Here is a 12,500-nt window from a genome sequence, read left to right on the forward strand (position 1 = left end):
ACTAGACCTAGAGACCTAAGATGTTACCGTTATACATCTTTTCAACTAACCATAAACCATGTTAGAGCTTCCTGCCCCCTACAGGGAAGAGTCCTACTAGACTCTGGGAAAGTCTCGAAGAGGTACATATACCTATGTATGAATACCAGGCAAGCCAATATAGTGGTCTCACCCTATATTAAGTAAAGCATAGTTTGTAAAGAACCACTGCGTCAATATGAAATATCGACCAGTGTTCTCCGCTCAATACTTGTATTGGACAAAGGTTTAGATCCGCATAGGAGGAAGCTGTAAATCCGCCACCATCCCCTTATGGGGTGAGAGTCCTCCTCGCTAAGGGAAAGCATAAACCAATGCAACATTAGCTTGCATAAAGGAACAATCTATTTAGAATTATCCCAGATAAATATACATAGAATGAATGCTCAATTATATCAATAAATTGACACAGGTGAAGAAGACACAAGGTTCTCAAGAACAAGTTTATTGACAGACAATAAATAGACAGGTTAACAACAATTATATATATATATAATATATATATATAAGAAGAGGATAACCAAAACTTTAAGCATAAGTATGATAGTAAACAGAAACTTGTTTATCTGAAAGAAAAACATTAGTGCCACTTTTTAACATACCGAGGTATCAAAGTCAGAAAAGTCTGTATTACTAATCAGTTACATTAGCGTTAGAAACGCTCGGCACACATGTCTGCACTTATGCTAGGTTCACCTTTGGAAGTGGAACAGTCAACGTGGGGCAACTCAGTGCCCTCACTTAGTTTGTAGCACAGTATGTAACTACACACTCACCCTGGAATTAACCGTCCCAATTAAAACCACTGTTCCTCGCAGAGTTGAACAGCAGGGTTAACGACGCAACCCACTGGTACCACAGATCTCTATAGTTGCTCCACTTGCTTCGCATAGTGGCGAAAGAACACTCTGGAAGACTCCCAGCCAGTGTATGAACGAAGATGTTCAAAATCCGTACAATTAAAGAAATTTAAGCATGAGGCAACTTTCCTCGGATCGTGACCTGCGGGGGTGTACTGTCAGTATCCGCTCTGCGAATAAAATATGTGATTCTCACCCTGAGTTGATTCAGTGATAAATTTGAGCCTGATGTTTCTCCCCTGAATAGTTGACCACCCTTGAAGTCTGAAGTTCTATGAAGATAGACCTTTAGGCATTCTACTGGACATAGAGAGGGCCTCTTCTTTCAGGAGGGCAGATTCTCCAGGGGACCCCACCTGTTGGTGGGTAACTCATTCTTGGCGAGAAACGTAGGATCCGGAAACAGGTTCAGTTCTCCCCCATCCAGGAACTGAACACCACCTTCCTCTCTCGAGAGGGCTACAATCTCACTAACCCTGGCCCCGGACGCGAGTGCAAAATAGGAAAATAACTTTTTGGGTCAAATCCTTTAACGCACACTCCTCATTGCTCAACAGAGAAGCGAAAATGAAGAACTTTGTCTAAAGACCATGAAATGGGCTTTGGAGGTGCTGAAGGTCTGAGCCTAGCGCAGGCTTTCGGAACTTTATTAAAGATCTCGTTAGCGAGGTCGACCTGGAAGGCATATAGAATGGGTCTCGTCAAAGCAGACTTACACGTCAAAATCGTGTTAGCTGCCGACCCTTGACCTTGGAGGTGGATGAAGATAAGATAAGCAGAAGTCCGTCGAGATCTCCTGCGGATTCTTTGCCTTGACAAAGGCCACCCATTTTCTCCAAGATGACTCATATTGCCTTCTAGTAGATTTGCACTTATATTCCTCTAGGAAGTCTATGCTGGCTTTCGAAATCCCGAAACGCTTTCTCACCGCTAGGGAGAGAAAATCATGAGCTGCAGGGTCCGGGTTTTCTGTAATGAAACGCAGACAGTTGACTTCTGGACTCGCTGGGTCAGAACTGGGATCTGGTAGCGGGTAGAAACTTCAACCGAGTAGTTCCAATGCCAGGAGGGGAACCACACGCTGTTCGGCCACTTGTGGGGCCACTATTGCCGCTACCCCCTTGAAGGATCTCAGTTGTTGAGGACCCTCAACAGAAGGTTGTGAGGAGGGAACAGATAAATCCTGGACCATCTGTTTCAGTCGAGGGACATCGCATCCACTGCTTCCGCTAAGGGGTCCTCGTATGAGGACACGTACAGGGGCAACTTCTTGTTGTCTTTCGTCGCAAAGAGGTCTATCTGCAGTTCTGGGACTTGACTCAAGATGAAGGAGAATGATCCTGCGTCTAGGGACCATTCCGACTCTATCGGTGTGAACCTGGATAGAGCGTCCGCTGTCACATTGCGGACTCCTTGAAGGTGAACTGCCGACAGGTACCACTTCTTCTTTTCCGCCAATCGGAAGATGGCCAACATCACCTGGTTGAGAGGTGGTGACCTTGATCCTTGTCGATTCAAGCATCTCACAACTACCTCGCTGTCCAGCACCAACCTTATGTGGATCGAGTGACGCGGGGAGACTTTCTTTAAGGTAGGAGCACTGCCATAGCTTCTAGAAAGTTTACGTGAAAGGTCTTGAATAGCTTGGACCAAGTCCCCTGGACTTTTTTCCGATGAGAGTGACCTCCCCATCCCTCCTTCGAGGCGTCTGAGTGAATTGTCACCGACGGGGGAGGTGGCTGAAGAAGAACCGACTTCTTTAGATGTCTGGGTTGGGACCAAGGCCTGAGAAGAGTACGTAGACGAAGCGGAACTGGTCTTCTCAGATCTCTTCGCGCGTTTGATGCATAACTTCTCCAAAATCCGGTTGCATCCTTTAGCTGTGCTCTTAGCACCGGGTCTGTCACTGAAGCAAACTGGAGAGAACCCAGTACTCTCTCCTGTTCGCGTCTTGATATCCTTTCGGAATCTAGAAGTCTCTTGACAGAACCCGCTTTCTCCTTCCTTTTCTTCGCCGGGATGGAGAAACGGTGTGACAAAAGGTCCCAGTGGATTCCCAGCCACTGGAACTTTTGAGATGGAGAAAGTCGAGACTTTTTTCTGTTGATCTTGAAGCCTAGATACTCTAGGAACTGGATCACTTGACTGGAAGCTTGGAAGCATTCTGTCTTGGATGCTGCCCACATCAGCCAGTCGTCCAGGTAGGCTACTACCTGAATTCCCTTTAGGCGTAATTATTTGAGAGCTACGCTCGCAAGCTTCGTGAAGATCCTTGGGGCTATATTTAGCCCGAATGGCATGGCTCTGAAGGCGTATAGTCTTCGTTGTAGCTTGAACCCTAGGTAGGGGGAGAGTCGACGGTTGATTGGAACGTGCCAATAGGCGTCTGACAAGTCTATGGAGACGGTATATGCCCTCTTGGGCAGTAAGGTCCTTATGTGTTGTAGTGATAGCATCTTGAACTTGCAGTTCACTATGAACTTGTTGAGTGGCAACAAGTCCAGAATGACTCTGAGTTTTTCCGAGTCTTTCTTGGGAACACAAAACAGCCTCCCTTGGAATTTGATGGACTTCACCCTTCGGATCACTTTTTTCTCCAACAGTTCTTGGATGTACTCCTCCAGAACGGGGGTGGAGTGTTGGAAAAACCGAGGGCACGGGGGTGGAGTGCTGTACCAGCTTCAGCCTAGTCCATTCTTGAGTAGGCTGTGGGCCCAGGGATCGAAGGTCCACCGATCCCGAAAATTTTGAAGTCTCCCTCCTACCGGCATCATCTCACTTGGACTGCCGTCCTGAGGTCTTGCCTCCCTGACCGCGACCACCCCTGAATCCCCTTCCCCTTGAGGGGCGCCTAGACGAGCCTCTGGCTGCTCCTCTAGGCTTTGCTCGAAAGGGAGTTGACTGCCCTTCGAACGTTGGGTTGAATGCCGGGGACTGTGTCGACACGGCCTGGGGTACCCACTGGAATGTGGTCGGGGTTTGTGCCACCATCTGGGGCACTGAAGGCAATGGCAATTGCTGTTGCTGTTGCTGTCTAAATGGCTTGGCTGGCCGAGACGGTAGCCTAGTCCTCATAGTCTTCCTCTTTGGTTGGGGACCCTCATCCGGGGAAGACTTTCTCTTGATAGCCAGGGCCCCACTTCTGGAGAAGGTTTCTATTCTCCGTGGCGGCCTTATCAACAACGTCTTTGACCATTTCGCTAGGGAAAAGGTCTTTGCCCCAAATGTTGGAGGAGATTAGTTTCCTTGGCTCGTGCCTCACCGTAGCCGAGGTGAACACGAACTCCCTACAAGCTCTCCTCGCCCTGACGAAGCTATAAAGATCCTTCGTCACTGTGGCCAGATGAATCTTGGCCACTACCATGAACATTTCATGGACCTTGGGGTCACTTGCCATCGTCTCAAGAGTGGTCTGAAGAGACATTGAGGCAGCCAGTCTTTCTTTTGTCTCGAGCTCTCTCCGCAAAAGAAAGTCAGACAGCTTAGGGAGGTTCTCACCGAACTGACGTCCGGCAATATCAGCCTCCAACTTCCCGACTGAGAAGGTAAGATGGACGTCCTTCCAGTCCTTGTGGTCCATAGGTAGGGCCAGCGACAAGGGTTTACACTCCTCCAGGGAGGGGCAAGGCTTGCCAGCCTCGACTGCTTTTAATACAGCCGCAAACCCTTTCTGTAAAAAGGGGAAGGCTCTAGCAGGAGAGGACACAAAGGAAGGGAGCTTCTTACTCAATGCAGCTACCTTTGAGTTCGTGAAGCCCCTCTCTTTCATCGAAGATGAAAGCAAAGCTTGAGCCTTAGCATGGTCCATCACTATGACCTCCTTCGGCTCTGTCTCCTCCTTTGAAGCTGGTTCCTTCCTCAACCGGACATAACAGTCCGGATATGACCCTTTGCTGGGCCAGAATTCCACCTCCTCTAGGGGAACTGAACCCAACTTATCCGACATGACGATCTTTCCAGTCGTCATCGGCATGTGCTCAGCATATCTCCACGGGTTAGTATCTGAGCACAAGGGAAGGTCTTTCACATTGAGCCTTTTCCGGGGCCCATGTGATGCTGCAAGCTTCTGCATCTGCAGTTCCATTGCAGCCGCCTTCTCCATATTCTCCTTCTGCATTTGTTGGATCATTCCAACAATGGAGGAGAGGGCCTGTCCCAGCTCTACTGGGAGAGCGGACGATGTTGAGGGAATAGGTTCAGGGATCTGAACCGGAGCAGCCGACACCCTCGTCGGCCTCTTCCTCTACAATGTCTGGGGCTTGAACTTCATCCTGGCCTCCTGCCAGGAGGTCTTCCTCCAGACGCTCGGACACGTCTGACATCCTGTCGTCCAACTGGATGTCTTGCAAGGCGACTGCGACTTCAGCATCCACCTGGATCTGAACTTGGGGGATCTCCTCTTGAGGCTGGGGAATCACTGCATCAGCTGATTGCCCTAGGGAAAAGGTAAGCCCTCATCTTCTCACTTGGAAGATAAGGTCCAGAGGTGTTCTTCTGGAAGCCCCTTACCCAGGTACGAAGCTTCTCCCTTGCTATATCCCTTGATTCCGCCGTCCTAGGGGAATCAAAAGCCTCAGTAATCAGGTTAGAGCACACAGTACATACCTGAGGGGTCCCAATACCGGAGATCACCCTTGGAGACAGCGCATACTGCGTGCCTCCTACCTAACTCATGTCCGCAGAAGTTCTTACTGCGGACGTTGCAGAAAACATTTCCGCACTTCGGATGGTCCTCCTGTAAAGAGAAGAAATTTCCATGAGTATCAAGTGAACTACGTATCACTGGATATGCACAGTTTAGCATAACAAATCAGAAAGGAAAGACATACACTTGTGTTTCCCGCACAACCAATTGTTGCAGCCTTTCAGATAATAAAATCGTATGGTTAATCTGTCCTAGAGTAACCAATAAAAAATTTCCAGAAGAAACAGGTGTAGCTCACACCTAAGATATAATTTTAAAATACCGGATAATAGACTAGAAAGAACTCACTTTCTTATCTGTAAGGCAACACCAAAGGGCTGTGCAAGACAACACAAAAGTGTTAGAACACACAGTGTTGTACCAATACTATATTATAGATTTCTTCCTACAGTATATGCTATACTGAAGAATACTGGTACAATATAGAAGGTAATGCGCCGGCCGGCCACACACCATAACTAGCTTTAAAGTATACTACTTAACAGCTATAAGGCGGCAGAACGCTGGTTCAAATGCATGTGCCGGCCGGCAGTAACTGCCGGCCGGCAACAGCCAATGTCGGCCGGCAATGATTGCCGGCCGGCAACTACACAAGGTAGCACCCGGCTGCCAGCCACTGCTCATAGCGACCGGCAGACAAGGGCTTGACAATAGCCGGCCGGCAAAGGTAAACAACCGATGCCGGCCAGCAGCAAAAGAACCAGAGGACTTCGACTGCCCGGCTGCCGGCCTCATAGGCCGGCAGCCGGGTCGGGTACAGCACTAGAAGAAAACAGAATGGATGCCGGGATAAGAGAGTATACTACCTCCAAGCCCGGCAATCCGAAAGAGTGCATATAAGGAAGGGGAGTATCTAATTCAGGCTTCCTGACCAATGCCGTCTGGCTCTACAGACAGACAAGGATGAGGGACCAAGGGAGGTCCGGACAGCATTCAAAGCAGAAGACCTTTGCCGGCCGGCACACTCTGCCGGCCGGCAAGGGACTGAGTCAATTCCACATCCTAACCTATACTAGGTCCAGATGTAGAATGACGTACAGTACTGTAATGGCTAGGCCATTACAGAGATAGAGGGGGAAGGGACAAAGAGGGTCCTACCAACCTTGCTTTAGTAAAGAATCACCCGCAGCCAAGAAAACTCATCTTAGCCTAAGGGAGATCCAAGGAGGGAGGCCAGCAATACTTGCCAACCCCCACTGAACCAAAGCAAGGAAGGTGTTGCTACTCCCAGGGAAAGGATCTCATCCTCCCACCGAGAACAGCAACAAGGACTAGTCTGCTAGATCACAAAAGAAGGAATCATCTCGTACAGAAACCTTCGGCAGTGACCTAAGGAGGCTAAGCCTCCTATGTCTGTGTCAGGCTAGCGAGGGAGACTCTACCCCAAGCCAGAAAAACACAGACTCAGACTAAAAAACTCTGATGTTCTGCCCCTCTCCGAAACCAGACTTACTGGAACAGGGAGGTACAGTAACACCCCAATATAGTTGTATCGAAAGTTAATTCAGATAAACCACTACGGTTAAGCCCAAGGCTTAAACAGAGGGAAAGGGATTGCATACCTTCTCCGAAGAAAAGAAAGCAACCGGGGAGTATGAGAAAGTATACTAAGGCTCCATAGGCAACTTAGCCTAGGCACCAAGAGAATCGATTACCTAAATCACCGAAACTCACTCGTATACTATCTTGGAAATAATCAATATAATCTTAAATGTATAAAAAACTGCCTAAAGCTTCAATAAAATTTTAAAACACTCGGAAATCCAAAATCATGCAGGAAAGTACTAGGGCCAAACGACTATATGAGATTCAGGGCCTCTGTAACACGGTTTTTTCGCAATAACTTTTTTTCTATGAATTTCATAAATATAACGCTTATTCAGAATGCACATTATATCTACACATAAATTTTGACTATATTCTGCATTACGTAGGTTGAATAAATTTGGTACTTTATTAAGTAAACGTGACGATTTTGGAAGACGGGCCAACTTACTCAGAGAAAAGGTTTCGAACGCACTCGTTACGTAACTTATGACGGCATTTCTTCTCTCTTTCTCGATCGATGATTGGTTATACGTAACGAAGGCTATACCTCTGCCAACAATAACACAAAAGTGTAAATAAAAGCAAAGCAGTACACCTTTATGAACTCTGAAACCTCTCCACTGAGAATTGTCATAATGAACAAACGAACAAAATATGTTAATAAATAAAAAAACACTTCGATTATTAGTCTAACTCCCAGAATAAGTTTCCTAAGAAATTACAGTCTACTTTATAGGTCACAATCAGATTGACAAGGTGTATGGATTAGTTGGTAATTTTCAAAAACGTAGTAGACCAGCTTGATTTGATAACTGCTATATCCAATGTCCAGTAATTTTTATTTATTGTCTAGCTACCTACGTATTTACTGTAAAAAAGAAAAAAATAAATAAATAACTGGTACCATATTTTCGCTTTAAACCTTCACCAGTAATTATCGTCAGAATGATGACTTCACGAGGCTCCACCCACTTTGGCCTCGTTGTAATTCAGGATAACACTGAAGGCTATCATGGGCATTGTTGGATCAGAAAATTTAAATTCTGGCTATAAAAACTAATTTTTCGAGTAGTTGTAAGAAGTGGTAAATGATCCTCAAGGATCCCAGCAGTTGGCCTAAACGTTTAATTCATGTATAGTACTGTTACGGCACTACTGCTACAGTACAGTAGTATTACTACGCTAGCACAAATACCCCACCCACATTTATGTATCGTTCCGCCATTCATAAAGTCTTTGTCATATTCTTTCACTGTGCAATAAGCCATGGCCTCCTCAGAAATTAAGTTGAACTTTAGATGATAGGTTATTTCATTAAGCTGACAAATTATGGCAACTGGGTATGTTATTGCCGATGTTGAAGCTAAAGATAAAGTATGGTATCATTCCTTCATTGCATTATCATCTTTACTACTATTTGTTTTACTTTCAGTTGGAACGGCTAGTGAAGAAGGTATCAATCGAATGAAAAAAAAAAGAAGTTTATATAGTACTTTCTTTATTATAAATGAAAAAAAAAATAGACCACTTTAACAAAGTATAAAGAAGATAAGATAACTAATAAGGGAATGCCAGGAAAAATATAACCGACAGAATAACTATAAGATGAAATAACAGAATTAAAGAACACAATGAATAACTACAGGCTGAAGTACACTGTTAGAAAAAACCGTAATTTTAATCGGAAATTCTCAGTAAAAAGATACTGTTCTCACCGGTATTTCAGTAAAATACAAGCGACCGTAATTTTACCTTACTTTGATATTATTTTGTACGGGTTGGTGACTGTAAAATCATTCCTTTACGCCAATATATCCGTTTTAAAAACCGGTAAAAATTCTGGAATGAATATTGCCAAACATTTACCGTTTTTGTAATGCAAATTTTTAACAGTGTAAATGAAATAAAGAAGTCAATGAAATAACTACAAGAGGAAATAATAGAAAAAAAGCAAAACCCAGAGATAATAGCCTTCTCATTAGTAGACGAAGTTTTAGATCCATCGAGGCGGAAGACAGCCGTGACGTTTAGATTTGCAAAAGTTGGCAAGAACTTCCGCGTCAGGGAACCAGGAACTATTTCCAGATCGCGAGAAGATCAACATAATAGAATTCCACATTATGAGCAAACGCCTCCACTTATTCTGAAGTGGAGGAAGACGGTGATTCATATGAAACGTAGAAGGATCAATGTTTGCCACTTTTTTCCATGTAAAAGCGGGACATTTGATATATATGTATATATATATATATATATATACTGTATATATATGTATATATATATATATATATATACAGTATATATATATATATATATATAAATATATATATATATATATACAGTATATATATAAATATATATATATATATATATACATATATATATATATATATATACTGTATATATATACATATATATATATATATATACTGTATTTATATATATATATAATATATATATTGTATATATATACATATATATATATATATATATATACTATTAAGCTACAACTCTAGTTGGAAAAGTAGTATGCTATAAGCCTAGGGGCTCCAAAAGGGAAAATAGCCCAGTGAGGAAGAGAAAGAAGAAAAAAATAAAATCTTTTAAGAAGAGTAACGACATTAAAATAGATATATCCTATATAAACTATTACAAAACAAGAGGAAGAGAAATACACAGAATAGTGTGCCGAGTGTACCCTCAAGCACTTCATTTGGGTATCATATCAGTCGGAGAAGATGATTGATATTATCAGTCAGTGAAACGGCAAAATTAAACAAAATATCATTAATATTCCATTAAAATGGGGACAGTTTTGTTTATGTATCGCAAAAAAATGGTACAAACTTGAAGAAAATGGAACAAAACTCACAAAGTTAAAAAAAAGAGCGACAATTTGCCAACATTAGAAAAAGCGGGCCATTTTTTCCCAACATTTATAAAAGTGGAACGTTTTGCCAACATTAAACAAACCCGGAACATTTTTGCCAACATTAATAAAAGCGGAACATTTTGCCAACATTAAAATAAGCTGTTTCATCGAATAATTGAAAAGGGCGAGCAGTTAGGCCTATTGTTATAAGGTAAGGATCTTTTTTTCCGCCAGAGGAAATGAAAAAAAAAAATAGTAATTTCCAAATTTCCATCAGACAATCTATGTGAAAGGCTTAACTGTCAGGAGGGGCATTAAAGTAATTCATAAAACTTTGAGAGAACGCAGATAACCGAAGCGATAAAATTTGATAGGATCAGTTAAATAAACAGATTAGCAGTAGCTTTAATTGTTCATAATTATAATACAGATCTTTAGAGTGCGAGAAACCTCGAGTGAATCAAAATGCCATAGAAAAGTTAATGTCAATAAAAGTCTGATATTCTTTATTCACTATGAAATGTTTTATTATACAAAAAACCTGGAATATTTATATATATATATATATATATATATGTATATGCAATAAAAAAGATAAAAGAGTGAAATTGAAATCCCTTCGTGGGACTCATTCAACTCTAGTGATTACAACCTGCTTATTGTTTACCTAGGAACCCCAACTCACGGGTAATACAAAACAATGGTCTATCCACTGAAGCCTGGAGATTAATAATCCCTGAATACACTCGTAATTACAGTTGGTTTTCGATCCGCGTGTAATCTAGATATCTCTGTTCCCTGCCGTACAAGAATGACTTTTACAGTTGTGTTGTTTAGAAATACAATTGGATATAAGTTATTGGGTATTACTAGGGAAATTTAGTCATACCCACAAGTTGATATACAGTGGATGAATTATTTGAACGACCGTATTTCAACGACAGGTTTTGTTAATAAATTAATATGTGATGTTAGTATACTATGTCCATTGTTTACGTGATGAATCCTGGTAATTTCTTATGCAAAGGAGAGAGAGAGAGAGAGAGAGAGAGAGAGAGAGAGAGAGAGAGAGAGAGAGAGGAGTAGCTGTATGCAGTGTTGATTAATCTCTTATTCCATGAACCTATAAGATAATTCACGATGAGAATTTACTATAAAATACGAGATATACAATCTTTATAACAATTGTATCATCCCAATGAGAGAGAGAGAGAGAGAGAGAGAGAGAGAGAGAGAGAGAGAGAGGAGAGAGAGTAGCTGTATGCAGTTTTGATAGATCTCTTATTCCATGAACCTATAAGATAATTTACTATATGGATTTTTGTTGAACTAATTTCTCTTGGGGAGTGCGAAGAACATGCCCAAACCATCTCCACTTACCCATCACCATGATCTCATAATCTCGAGTAATCTCTCTTATAGGTTCATTTCTACTCCTGTCCTGCCTTTTAATTCCCAATATTCCTCTGAAGTCTTTGTTATCAAATCCACAAAATCGATTGGATATTGTTCCATTGTCATACCACAACTCATGTCCATACAGTAACACCGATCTCAATAAACTGATAAATGGTCTAATTGGTATATGTAATATCAGGCGATTTGATTTCCAAATTTTACTTAACCTAGAAAGTGTGTGATTTGCTTTTTTCAATCTATCCTGTATTAGAGATCATAGTTCCTAAATATTTAAATGATTCCACCTTATTAATCCTTTCTCCTTCCAATGATATTTCATCTTCCATTGCATATTCCGTTCTCATTATCTCTGTCTTTCTTCTGTTTATCTTGAAGCCAACCTCTTGCGATATTCATGCATTTTGGTAAGCAAGCATTGCAAGTCCTGTGGTGTTCTGCTAATGAGGACAGCGTCATCAGGAGACAAAGCCAGAAATTGATTGTTGAAAGTTTTCGAGGAAGTATTGAAAATCACAAGGTAGAGCATGATATGTATTCCAGTATTGACAATGAGGTCAAAAGAAAAACCAGGAATGACTGGAGAGAGTATTTAAACAGTAAAGCAGATGAGGCCGACAAAGCTATGAATTCAGGAAGGGGCTATGGTGTAAGAATTGCTCATAAAGTTATTAATGAAATCTCGACTAGGGCAAAGAAGAAGAAGCATATACCTATCAAAAAGAGAGATGGCTCTGTTATAGCAACAGAAGACGAAGAAAGACAACGTTGGATGGAACACTTTAGTGAGGTTATGAATTGGATATATGAAGGGATTAATTTGATTGATATACCTGAAGCTGATGAAGACCTTGATGTGCCCATGAATGAATTCAATGTGTTTGCAGTCGAAGCTATCCTTAAAAAACTAAAGAAATGGAAAGCCCCTGGATACGATAGAATAACTGCCGAGATGATACTAGCCGAAAATGAAGTGACTCCCAGACTATTTAAAGATTATTTTGTAGAATGTGGCATGAAGAGGCAAAACCTGATGAATGGGAGTTTGGAGTGTTGTTGA

The sequence above is a fragment of the Palaemon carinicauda genome, chromosome 4 (assembly GCF_036898095.1).
Source record: "Palaemon carinicauda isolate YSFRI2023 chromosome 4, ASM3689809v2, whole genome shotgun sequence".
NCBI classification, from domain to species: domain Eukaryota; kingdom Metazoa; phylum Arthropoda; class Malacostraca; order Decapoda; family Palaemonidae; genus Palaemon; species Palaemon carinicauda.